General features: G+C 44.5%; 1 non-coding gene across 1 annotated transcript; it reads left to right on the top strand.

Moving 5' to 3' along the window:
• The first annotated feature begins 13,656 nt into the window (after positions 1 to 13,656).
• Positions 13,657 to 13,739, top strand: TRNAL-CAG (transfer RNA leucine (anticodon CAG)). Its single transcript has one exon. It is a non-coding gene; the product is annotated as a tRNA-Leu (tRNA).
• The last annotated feature ends 272 nt before the right edge of the window (positions 13,740 to 14,011 follow it).

A 14,011-nucleotide genomic window follows, 5' to 3' on the forward strand; every position in this document is an offset into this window, starting at 1 on the left:
CCCCCCTAATTTAATAGCTAGCAAAGGCTAGGCAGACAGCTGGGGGCTGATATTAATAGCCCAGGAAGGGAGCCATGAATATTGGCCCCCTCCCAGGCTAGAAACACCAGCCGTCAGCCGCCCCAGAAATGGCGCATCCATAGGATGCGCCAGTTCTGGCACTTAGCCTCGCTCTTCCACGCTGCCCTGGTGCGGTGGCAGGGGGTAATAGGGCTGCGGTTGATGTCAGCTTATAATGCCAGCTGACATCAAGCCCAGGTTAGTAATGGAGAGGCGTCTATAAGACACCCCCATTACTAACCCCATAGTCAAAGTTAAAAAAAACACAAACACCCAGAATAAAGTCCTTTAATTGAAATAAAGACACAATTCTTTATTGTTCTAAATTAAACCATACTTACCATCACACCCATTCCAGCTGAAGCCAACGATCTCCTGTAATAAAAATAAAATAATAAAGCAACCTCATCCTTACCTTTCCATGGTTCCCACGACAGCTTCAGCTCTGCTACATCGAGATGACAGGCTGGACCGCAGCAGAACGCTGCCATCCAGCCTGTCATCCCGCAGACACTGAGAAGCGCAGGCATGCTTGCGCTCCTCAGTGTCTCTCTGTGACGGCATCCAGATGAGCCGAGGTCATGTCCAATGAACTCGGCTCACCTCATGCACGTCACTGACAGCGTGGGAGAATTCTCACGCTGAAGCGCTGAGTGCAGGAGAATTTTCCCACGCTGTCAGTGAGGTGGATGAGGTGAGCTGAGTTCATTGGACATGAGCTCACCTCATGCACGTCACTGACAGCGTGGGAGAATTCTCCTGCACTCAGCACGTCAGCGTGAGAATTTTCCCACGCTGTCAGTGACGTGCATGAGGTGAGCCGAGTTCATTGGACATGACCTCGGCTCATCTGGATGCCGTCACAGCCAGACACTGAGGAGCGCAAGCATGCCTGCGCTTCTCAGTGTCTGCGGGATGACAGGCTGGATGGCAGCGTTCTGCTGCGGTCCAGCCTGTCATCTCGATGTAGCAGAGCTGAAGCTGTCGTGGGAACCATGGAAAGGTAAGGATGAGGTTGGTTTATTATTTTTCTTTTATTGCAGGAGATCGTTGGCTTCAGCTGGAATGGGCGTGATGGTAAGTATGGTTTAATTTAGAACAATAAAGAATTGTGTCTTTATTTCAATTAAAGGACTTTTTTCTGGGTGTTTGTGTTTTTTTTAAATACTTTACTAGAAATTCATGGTGGTCATGTCTAATACTGGCGTGACCCCATGAATTTTGGGCTTGGGGCCAGCTGATAATACCAAGCTGGCCCTAACCCCTTTATTACCCAGTGAGCCACCCCACCAGGGCCCTGGATGAGTTGGGTACAGCGCCAGAAGATGGCGCTTCTATGAACGCGCCATTTTCCGGGGTGGCTACCGACTGCAATTTGCAGCGGGGGGGGCCCAGAAAGCTTGGGCCTCCCTGCGCTGCAGATTCCAGCCCCCAGCTGCCTGCTGTACCTGGCTGGACACAAATATAGTGCGAAGCCCCACTTCAATTTTTTTTAATTATTTCATGAAATAATTAAGAAAAAAAGGCCTTCCCTATATTGTTGTGTCCGGCCAGGTACAAATAGGCAGCTGGTGGTTGGGGGCAGCCCGTTCCTGCGTGCTGTACCTGGCTGGACACAAATATAGTGCGAAGCCCCACTTCAATTTTTTTTAATTATTTCATGAAATTCATGAAATAATTAAGAAAAAAAGGCCTTCCCTATATTGTTGTGTCCGGCCAGGTACAAATAGGCAGCTGGTGGTTGGGGGCAGCCCATTCCTGCCTGCTGTACCTGGCTGGACACAAATATAGTGCGAAGCCCCACTTCAATTTTTTTAAATTATTTCAGGAAATTCATGAAATAATTAAAAAAAAATTGACGTGGGGCTTCGCACTATATTTGTGTCCAGTCAGGTGCAGCAGGCAGGAACGGGCTGCCCCCAACCACCAGCTGCCTATTTGTACCTGGCCGGACACAACAATATAGGGAAGCCCTTTTTTTCTTAATTATTTCATGAAATAATTTAAAGAAAATTGACGTGGGGCTTCGCCCTGTTTTTGTGTCCAGCCAGGTACAACTATGCAGCTGGGGGCTGGAATCCGCAGCGCAGGGAGGCCCAAGCTTTCTGGGCCACCCCCGCTGCAAATTGCAGTCCGCAGCCACCCCAGAAAATGGCGCGTTCATAGAAGCGCCATCTTCTGGCGCTGTACCCAACTCATCCAGGACCCTGATGCGGTGGCTCACTGGGTAATAAAGGGGTTAGGGCCAGCTTGGCATTATTTGCTGGCCCTAAGCCCAAAATTCATGGGGTCACGCCAATATTAGACATGACCACCATGAATTTCTAGCAAAGTATTTAAAAAAAACACAACACCCAGAAAAAAGTCCTTTAATTGAAATAAACACACAATTCTTTATTGTTCTAAATTAAACCATACTTACCATCACACCCATTCCAGCTGAAGCCAACGATCTCCTGAAATAAAAGAAAAATAATAAAGCAACATCATCCTTACCTTTCCATGGTTCCCATGACAGCTTCAGCTCTGCTACATCGAGATGACAGGCTGGACCGCAGCAGAAAGCTGCCATCCAGCCTGTCATCCCGCAGACACTGAGAAGCGCAGGCTTGCTTGCGCTCCACAGTGTCTTTCTGTGAGGGCATCCAGATGAGCCGAGTTAATGTCCAATGAACTCGGCTCACCTCATGCACGTCACTGACAGCGTGGGAAAATTCTCCTGCACTCAGCGCTTCAGCGTAGGAGAATTCTCACACTGAAGCGCTGAGTGCAGGAGAATTCTCCCACGCTGTCAGTGACGTGCAGGAGGTGAGCTGAGTTCATTGGACATGAGCTCACCTTATGCACGTCACTGACAGCGTGGGAAAATTCTCCTGCACTCAGCACTTCAGCGTGGGAGAATTCTCACGCTGAAGCGCTGAGTGCAGGAGAATTCTCCCACGCTGTCAGTGACGTGCAGGAGGTGAGCTGAGTTCATTGGACATGAGCTCACCTTATGCACGTCACTGACAGCGTGGGAGAATTCTCCTGCACTCAGCGCTTCAGCATGAGAATTTTCCCACGCTGTCAGTGACGTGCATGAGGTGCGCCGAGTTCATTGGACATGAACTCGTCTCATCTTTATGCCGTCACAGCCAGACACTGCAGAGCGCAAGCATGCCTGCGCTTCTCAGTGTCTGCGGGATGACAGGCTGGATGGCAGCGTTCTGCTGCGGTCCAGCCTGTCATCTCGATGTAGCAGAGCTGAAGCTGTCGTGGGAACCATGGAAAGGTAAGGATGAGGTTGCTTTATTATTTTTCTTTTATTGCAGGAGATCGTTGGCTTCAGCTGGAATGGGCGTGACGGTAAGTATGGTTTAATTTAGAACAATAAAGGATTGTGTCTTTATTTCAATTAAAGGACTTTATTCTGGGTGTTTGTGTTTTCTTTTAACTTTGACTATGGGGTTAGTAATGGGGGTGTCTTATAGACGCCTCTCCATTACTAACCTGGGCTTGATGTCAGCTGGCATTATAAGCTGACATCAACCCCAGCCCTATTACCCCCTGCCACCGCTACAGGGCAGCGTGGAAGAGCGAAGCTAAGTGCCAGAATTGACGCATCCTATGAATGCGCCATTTCTGGGGCGGCTGACGGCTGGTGTTTCTAGCCTGGGAGGGGGCCAATATTCATGGCACCCTTCCTGGGCTATTAATATCAGCCCCCAGCTGTCTGCCTAGCCTTTGCTAGCTATTAAATTAGGGGGGACCCCACGTCATTTTTTTGGGGGGGTCCCCCATTTTAATAGCTAGTAAAGGCTATGTATTCAGCTGGGGGCTCATATTAGTAGCCTGGGAAGCTCCGTGGGTATTACCCCCTTCCCAGGCTTCAAACATCTGCCCCAGCTGTCTGCTTAACCTCCGCTAGAGACTAAAATTAAGGGGAACCCCACGCCAATTTTTTTTAATAATAAATCCTTTATTTTAATACTAAATGACAAGTACAGTAATCAACAATGTCACTGTACTTCATATATATGTGACTGACATGTTTCTATCTATCTAATCTATGTGTGAAGCTCTATTCTGTCTGTTATAAATTGTCGGGTACAGATGCTGAATTGCCGGCCGGCTTTTTTAAAGAGACAGTGCATGAAAACACTATTATATTTTTTAATAAATCCTTTACACTAAATGACAAGTACAGTAAGCAACATTGTCACTGTACTTCATATATATGTGACTGACATGTTTCTATCTATCTAATCTATGTGTGAAGCTCTATTCTGTCTGTTATAAATTGTCGGGTACAGATGCTGAATTGCCGGCCGGCTTTTTTAAAGAGACAGTGCATGAAAACACTATTATATTTTTTAATAAATCCTTTACACTAAATGACAAGTACAGTAAGCAACACTGTCACTGTACTTCATATATATGTGACTGACATGTTTCTATCTATCTAATCTATGTGTGAGGCTCTATTCCTTCTTGTCTAAATTGTCGGGTACCGGTGTATGCCGCTGCTGAATTGCCGGCCGGCTTTTTTAAAGAAAGCGTCTTCTGAGCAGTTTGTCAGCTTTTGGACACCTTTGAAGGTGTTTTCTATGTGTTTCTATGTGTTTTTGTTTGCCTGCCATTGGTTTTAACGGTGTTCTAAGGTGTTCGACGAACAGTTCGACGAACAGTTCCTCGAACATCCCGGTGTTCGACGAACCGAACCGAACCCGAACCCGAACACTATGGGGGTGGCTCAACACTATTGATGAATTCATTGTGAGGAGTAATTTATAAAATGGGATCACTTTGGAGGGGTTTCTGCTGTTTTGGTACTTTTGGAACTCCGCAAATGTCACCCTCAAAATATTCTTGCAAAATCTGCATTCCCAAAACCCAAATAGCGCTCTTACTTTCAAAGCTATGCTGTGTGACCAAACAGTAGTTTCTGAAGACATATGGGGCATCACCGCATTTCAATGAAATTGTGCAACTTTAGATATTTTCACAAGAAAAACTAAATATATATTGACCTAAATTTACCATTAATATAAAGTACAATGTGTTACAAAATAACACTATCAGAATCACGGGGATATGTTAAGCATTCCAGTGTTATTGCCACATAAAGTGATACATGTCAGATTTAAAAAACGGTGCTTGGTCATGAAGCTCAAAATTGTCTGTAACTAATAGGTTACAAATCAATATTAAAATAAAATAAATCATGGTATATTTCCTTTCATCACAAGTAATGCTCATCTTTCTACTGCTTAGCTTAGAAAGAGTTAAATTACAAAAGCCAGAAGAAGTCAGGATGGCTGAGCAGACTAAGGCGCTGCGTTCAGTTCACAGTTTCTCCTGAAGACGTAGGTTCGAATCCCACTTCTGACATTAGTATTTTCTTTCAAGAAATTGTACAACTTCACTCCTGTTACTGATCAGTTGGGGTTCTGCTCTATTGGTGGCAATCTCAAATCGAAAACTAAAAGTGATGGGGGGCTTAGCAAATCCAATTCACAATGTCGGCACTTTGGCAGTATTCCTGTGGGTCCTTGAGGCAAATCTTAATTGTCCTGAATTTGTGCTTTCACAAAAGACTTCTGGGAACATCAAATAGTTTCTTTGTGCATATGTTAGTTGTTGCTTTGACATTGGAAAAATACTGTGGATAGGAAAATGGGAGGGACTATTTCATCTCTATGCGTTCTCGGTCTTTATTAGGCAAGAGAGTGAACCTCCTAAGGTGCTGTCATCGAAGATTCCTAGAAACCGAATTACCAGTAAGTCTGATTTCAGATTTTTCTACCTCACGCATCAATAGACTATAAATATACTTAATAAACAAAAGCTAAAAGAGCAGATGAACATAGTTTAACAAGTCTGAAATGCGGATGTAATACTGACATCAAAGTTTCACCACATTTTGGGACAAATGTTTTCACTTTCAACATTAACAATCAGTAGAATATTTCCGCTAAATTTGCATCTCCTTTCTTCACTCCAATTGTTTGCACCTAAGAAAAAATAAAGCTTGATGCAACATTATGCTTACAAATTGTGTTTTATGCTCAATCATCACTAGTGTTGAGCCACCCCCGTAGTGTTCGGGTTCGGTTCGGTTCGTCGAACACCGGGATGTTCGAGGAACTGTTCGTCGAACTGTTCGTCGAACACCTTAGAACACCGTCGAACACCGTTAAAACCAATGGCAGGCAAACAAAAACACATAGAAACACATAGAAAACACCTGCAAAGGTGTCCAAAAGCTGACAAACTGCTCAGAAGACACTCTCTTTAAAAAAGCCGGCCGGCAAATTCAGCAGCGGCATACACCGGTACCCGACAATTTAGACAAGAAGGAATAGAGCATCACACATAGATTAGATAGATAGAAACATGTCAGTCACACATATAAGAAGCACAGTGACAGTGTTGGTTACTGCACTTGTCATTTAGTGTAAAGGATTTATTAAAAAAAATATTAGTGTTTTCATGCACCGTCTCTTTAAAAAAGGCGGCCGGCAATTCAGCATCTGTACCCGACAATTTTGAACAGAAAGAATAGAGCTTCACACATAGATTAGATAGATAGAAACATGTAAGTCACATATATAATAAGTACAGTGACAGTGTTGCTTACTGTACTTGTCATTTAGTGTAAAGGATTTATTTAAAAAAATAATAGTGTTTTCATGCACTGTCTCTTTTTAGAAAAGCCGGCCGGCAATTCAGCAGCGGTACCCGACAATTTAGAACAGAAAGATAGAGCATCACACATAGATTAGATAGATAGAAACATGTCAGTCACATTTATAATAAGTACAGTGATAGTGTTGGTTACTGTACTTGTCATTTAGTGTTAAAATAAAGGATTTATTAAAATAAAAATTGGCATGGGATCCCCCATAATTTTAGGCTCTAGCGGAGGTTAAGCAGACGGCTGGGGCAGATGTTTGAAGCCTCGGAAGGGGGTAATACCCACGGAGCTTCCCAGGCTACTAATATCAGCCCCCAGCTGAATGCTTAGCCTTTACTAGCTATTAAAATGGGGGACCCCCCAAAAAAAATGACGTGGGGTCCCCCCTATTTTAATAGCTAGCAAAGGCTAGGCAGACAGCTGGGGGCTGATATTAATAGCCCAGGAAGGGTGCCATGAATATTGGCCCCCTCCCAGGCTAGAAACACCAGCCGTCAGCCGCCCCAGAAATGACGCATCCATAGGATGCGCCAATTCTGGCACTTAGCCTCGCTCTTCCCACTGCCCTGTAGCGGTGGCAGTGGGGTAATAGGGCTGGGGTTGATGTCAGCTTATAATGCCAGCTGACATCAAGCCCAGGTTAGTAATGGAGAGGCGTCTATAAGACACCCCCATTACTAACCCCATAGTCAAAGTTAAAAAAAACACAAACACCCAGAATAAAGTCCTTTAATTGAAATAAACACACAATTCTTTATTGTTCTAAATTAAACCATACTAACCGTCACGCCCATTCCAGCTGAAGCCAACGATCTCCTGTAATAAAAATAAAATAATAAACAAACATCATCCTTACCTTTCCATGGTTCCCAGGACAGCTCCAGCTCTGCTACATCGAGATGACTGGCTGGACCGCAGCAGAACGCTGCCATCCAGCCTGTCATCCCGCAGACACTGAGAAGCGCAGGCATGCTTGCGCTCCTCACTGTCTCGCTGTGACGGCATCCAGATGAGCCGAGGTCATGTCCAATGATCTCGGCTCACCTCATGCACGTCACTGACAGCGTGGGAAAATTCTCACGCTGAAGCGCTGAGTGCAGGAGAATTTTCCCACGCTGTCAGTGAGGTGCATGAGGTGAGCTGAGTTCATTGGACATGAGCTCACCTCATGCACGTCACTGACAGCGTGGGAGAATTCTCCTGCACTCAGCACTTCAGCGTGAGAATTTTCCCACGCTGTCAGTGACGTGCATGAGGTGAGCCGAGTTCATTGGACATGACCTCGGCTCATCTGGATGCCGTCACAGCGAGACAGTGAGGAGCGCAAGCATGCCTGCGCTTCTCAGTGTCCGCGGGATGACAGGCTGGATGGCAGCGTTCTGCTGCGGTCCAGCCAGTCATCTCGATGTAGCAGAGCTGGAACTGTCCTGGGAACCATGGAAAGGTACGGATGATGTTGGTTTATTATTTTATTTTTATTACAGGAGATCGTTGGCTTCATCTGGAATGGGCGTGATGGTAAGTATGGTTTAATTTAGATCAATAAAGAATTGTGTGTTTATTTCAATTAAAGGACTTTATTCTGGGTGTTGTGTTTTTTTTAAATACTTTACTAGAAATTCATGGCGGTCATGTCTAATACTGGCGTGACCCCATGAATTTTGGGCTTGGGGCCAGCTGATAATACCAAGCTGGCCCTAACCCCTTTATTACCCAGTGAGCCACCGCACCAGGGCCCTGGATGAGTTGGGTACAGCGCCAGAAGATGGCGCTTCTATGAACGCGCCATTTTCCGGGGTGGCTGCGGACTGCAATTTGCTGCGGGGGGGGGGCCCAGAAAGCTTGGGTTTCCCTGCGCTGCAGATTCCAGCCCCCAGCTGCCTAGTTGTACCTGGCTGGACACAAAAATAGGGCGAAGCCCCACGTATTTTTTTTTTAATTATTTCATGAAATTCATGAAATAATTAAGAAAAAAAGGCCTTCCCTATATTGTTGTGTCCGGCCAGGTACAAATAGTCAGCTGGTGGTTGGGGGCAGCCCGTTCCTGCCTGCTGTACCTGGCTGGACACAAATATAGTGCGAAGCCCCACTTCAATTTTTTTTAATTATTTCATGAAATTCATGAAATAATTAAGAAAAAAAGGCCTTTCCTATATTGTTGTGTCCGGCCAGGTACAAATAGGCAGCTGGTGGTTGGGGGCAGCCCGTTCCTGCCTGCTGTACCTGGCTGGACACAAATATAGTGCGAAGCCCCACTTCAATTTTTTTTAATTATTTCATGAAATTCATGAAATAATTAAGAAAAAAAGGCCTTCCCTATATTGTTGTGTCCGGCCAGGTACAAATAGGCAGCTGGTGGTTGGGGGCAGCCCGTTCCTGCCTGCTGTACCTGGCTGGACACAAATATAGTGCGATGCCCCACTTCAATTTTTTTAAATAATTTCAGGAAATTCATGAAATAATTAAAAAAAAATTGACGTGGGGCTTCGCACTATATTTGTGTCCAGTCAGGTGCAGCAGGCAGGAACGGGCTGCCCCTAACCACCAGCTGCCTATTTGTACCTGGACGGACACAACAATATAGGGAAGCCCTTTTTTTCTTAATTATTTCATGAAATAATTTAAAGAAAATTGACGTGGGGCTTCGCCCTGTTTTTGTGTCCAGCCAGGTACAACTAGGCAGCTGGGGGCTGGAATCCGCAGCGCAGGGAGGCCCAAGCTTTCTGGGCCACCCCCGCTGCAAATTGCAGTCCGCAGCCACCCCGGAAAATGGCGCGTTCATAGAAGCGCCATCTTCTGGCGCTGTACCCAACTCATCCAGGGCCCTGATGCGGTGGCTCACTGGGTAATAAAGGGGTTAGGGCCAGCTTGGCATTATCATCTGGCCCTAAGCCCGAAATTCATGGGGTCACGCCAATATTAGACATGACCACCATGAATTTCTAGTAAAGTATTTAAAAAAAACACAACACCCAGAAAAAAGTCCTTTAATTGAAATAAACAGACAATTCTTTATTGTTCTAAATTGAACCATACTTACCATCACGCCCATTCCAGCTGAAGCCAACGATCTCCTGAAATAAAAGAAAAATAATAAAGCAACATCATCCTTACCTTTCCATGGTTCCCATGACAGCTTCAGCTCTGCTACATCGAGATGACAGGCTGGACCGCAGCAGAACGCTGCCATCCAGCCTGTCATCCCGCAGACACTGAGAAGCGCAGGCTTGCTTGCGCTCCACAGTGTCTCTCTGTGAGGGCATCCAGATGAGCCGAGTTAATGTCCAATGAACTCGGCTCACCTCATGCACGTCACTGACAGCGTGGGAAAATTCTCCTGCACTCAGCGCTTCAGCGTGGGAGAATTCTCACACTGAAGCGCTGAGTGCAGGAGAATTCTCCCACGCTGTCAGTGACGTGCAGGAGGTGAGCTGAGTTCATTGGACATGAGCTCACCTTATGCACGTCACTGACAGCGTGGGAAAATTCTCCTGCACTCAGCGCTTCAGCGTGGGAGAATTCTCACGCTGAAGCGCTGAGTGCAGGAGAATTCTCCCACGCTGTCAGTGACGTGCAGGAGGTGAGCTGAGTTCATTGGACATGAGCTCACCTTATGCACGTCACTGACAGCGTGGGAGAATTCTCCTGCACTCACCGCTTCAGCGTGAGAATTTTCCCACGCTCTCAGTGACGTGCATTAGGTGAGCCGAGTTCATTGGACATGAACTCGGCTCATCTGGATGCCGTCACAGAGAGACGCTGAGCAGCGCAAGCAAGCCTGCGCTTCTCAGTGTCTGCGGGATGACAGGCTGGATGGCAGCTGCGGTCCAGCCTGTCATCTCGATGTAGCAGAGCTGAAGCTGTCGTGGGAACCATGGAAAGGTAAGGATGAGGTTGCTTTATTATTTTTCTTTTATTGCAGGAGATCGTTGGCTTCAGCTGGAATGGGCGTGACGGTAAGTATGGTTTAATTTAGAACAATAAAGGATTGTGTCTTTATTTCAATTAAAGGACTTTATTCTGGGTGTTTGTGTTTTTTTTAACTTTGACTATGGGGTTAGTAATGGGGGTTTCTTATAGACGCCTCTCCATTACTAACCTGGGCTTGATGTCAGCTGGCATTATAAGCTGACATCAACCCCAACTCTATTACCCCCTGCCACCGCACCAGGGCAGCGTGGAAGAGCGAGGCTAAGTGCCAGAATTGGCGCATCCTATGAATGCGCCATTTCTGGGGCGGCTGACGGCTGGTGTTTCTAGCCTGGGAGGGGGCCAATATTCATGGCTCCCTTCCTGGGCTATTAATATCAGCCCCCAGCTGTCTGCCTAGCCTTTGCTAGCTATTAAATTAGGGGGGACCCCACGTCATATTTTTTGGGGGGTCCCCCATTTTAATAGCTAGTAAAGGCTATGTATTCAGCTGGGGGCTGATATTAGTAGCCTGGGTAGCTCCGTGGGTATTACCCCCTTCCCAGGCTTCAAACATCTGCCCCAGGTGTCTGCTTAACCTCCGCTAGAGCCTAAAATTAAGGGGAACCCCACGCCAATTTTTTTAATAATAAATCCTTTATTTTAATACTAAATGACAAGTACAGTAACCAACACTATCACTGTACATCATATATACGTGACTGACATGTTTCTATCTATCTAATCTCTGTGTGAAGCTCTATTCTGTCTGTTATAAATTGTCGGGTACAGATGCTGAATTGCCGGCCGGCTTTCTTAAAGAGACGGTGCATGAAAACACTATTATTTTTTTTAATAAATCCTTTACACTAAATGACAAGTACAGTAATCAACACTGTCACTGTACTTCATATATATGTGACTGACATGTTTCTATCTATCTAATCTATGTGTGATGCTCTATTCTGTCTGTTATAAATTGTCGGGTACCCTGCTGAATTGCCGGCCGGCTTTTTTAAAGAGACGGTGCATGAAAACACTATTATTTTTTTTGATAAATCCTTTACGCTAAATGACAAGAACAGTAAGCAGCACTTTCACTGTACTTCGTATATATGTGGCTGACATGTTTATATCTATCTAATCTATGTGTGAAGCTCTATTCTGTCTGTTCTAAATTGTCGGGTACCGGTGTATGCCGCTGCTGAATTGCCGGTTTTTCATGTTTCACTGTTGGCACTGTTCCCATCGATTTGGGCAATCACTGTAATGCCACAACCACCATGGCTGTGGCATTACAGTGAGTGGCAGACAATCCCTGCATGATTGGTGCTCTAAATAGCGCCAGACATGCAGGACAAGCTTTTGGTGAACGAACAGTTATCGAACATAACCTCGAACAGCCGAATTTTTTGCAAATCGTTCGGGTTCGTCGAACAACTCGAACACCGCCCAAAACAGCTCGAATTTGAGATTGGCGAACAGTTCTAGTCGAACACCGCTCATCTCTAATAATCACCTGTCCTACAAAGACACAGTCAGAATTACCCTGGCGAATTGAGTAAATTTGAAAATGTCAAAAAAATGCAGAATTGCTGTTTTTTCTATTCATTCACAAAGAATAAATGTAAGTTCTTAAATATGTGCGCAAAATAGCGGTACTTTCAAATATAGATAATCTTGCAAAAACAAGTCAAAGTAAAAAAAAATGCATCCAGTTGTGACATTTACAGTGTGTTGAACATTCCTGAATCTAAACATGTCCTGCCGAAATAGCTCAGTTGGGAGAGCGTTAGACTGAAGATCTAAAGGTCCCGGGTTTCGGCAAAAGTTTTTTTCTTCACCCATTAAATTATAAGCAGAAAATAAACAAAGCATATGGACTGACTGTTTACAGAGAATGTAAAAGTCCTAATCATTATAACTATCTACAGGAAATAAAATGATAGAAACTTGAGAACTGAACACTTTTAACTTTTGAGGAAAATAATATTTTTTGTAATTTTTCCTTCATTCTGGACATCATCACTTTGTTTTATTTTAGTTTGACTTAGCTGTATGAGGATTTAAAGGAAACCTGATAGCTAATACGGGCAGCATGTATCAGACACTAGCTGAATGACTTCAGCCATTTATGTTTGACTATGAATCGCTGTGGCATTACTGAGACAAATATGCTTCAAAAATATGCCAGGAACAAAGCTGTTTGGGGAAAAAGCCAGGAAGTCAAAAAACACAAGCCCCAACTCAAGACCGTCATCTTTCATTCTAAAAATAGGGGTTTCCACGTTAATGGTAAGACAAGGAATCCACAGATTTGGCATTTCTCTAGCAAGGAGAGCCCACTTAAAATGTATGGGGTGCTTGTCTCCATAAGCGCAAGCTGGGCACTAAACTGGCTTATTTGCAATTCTGGATGTTGCAGAGTGAAAACACCTGTTGGACAAAAATAGTAATTGTCGGTGTTGATGAATTCATTGTGAGGAGTAATTTATAAAATGGGATCACTTTGGAGAGGTTTCTGCTGTTTTGGTACTTTTGGAACTCCGCAAATGTCAGCCTCAAAATATTCTTGCAAAATCTGCATTCCCAAAACCCAAATAGTGCTCTTACTTTCAAAGCCCTGCTGTGTGACCAAACAGTAGTTTCTGAAGACCTATGGGGCATCACCGCTTTTCAATGAAATTGTGCAACTTTAGATATTTTCACAAGAAAAACTAAATATATATTGACCTAAATTTACCATTAATATAAAGTACAATGTGTTACAAAATAACACTATCAGAATCACTGGGATATGTTAAGCATTCCAGTGTTATTGCCACATAAAGTGATACATGTCAGATTTAAAAAACGGTGCTTGGTCATGAAGCTCAAAATTGGCTGTAACTTATAGGATACAAATCAATATTGGAATAAAAGAAATCATGGTATATTTCCTTTCATCACAAGTAATGCTCATCTTTCTACTGCTTAGCTTAGAAAGAGTTAAATTACAAAAGCCAGAAGAAGTCAGGATGGCCGAGCGGTCTAAGGCGCTGTGTTCAGGTCGCAGTCTCTGCTGGAGGCGTGGGTTCGAATCTCACTTCTGACATTATCATTTTCTTTCAAGAAATTGTACAGCTTCACTCCTGTTACTGATCAATTGGGGTTCCGCTCCATTGGTGGCAATCTCAAATCGAAAACTAAAAGCAATCGGACTAAGCAAAACCAATTCTCAACGTTGGCACTTTGGCAGTATTCCTGGGGGTCCTTGAGGCAAATCTTTAATGTCCTGAATTTGTGCTTTCACAAAAGACTTCTGGGAACATCAAATAGTTTTTGTGCATATATTAGTTGTTGTTTTGGCATTGGAAAAATACTGTG

This window comes from Phyllobates terribilis, unplaced genomic scaffold (assembly GCF_046119375.1).
Source record: "Phyllobates terribilis strain yellow unplaced genomic scaffold, ASM4611937v1 Scaffold_65__1_contigs__length_7625178, whole genome shotgun sequence".
In the NCBI taxonomy this organism is placed as follows: domain Eukaryota; kingdom Metazoa; phylum Chordata; class Amphibia; order Anura; family Dendrobatidae; genus Phyllobates; species Phyllobates terribilis.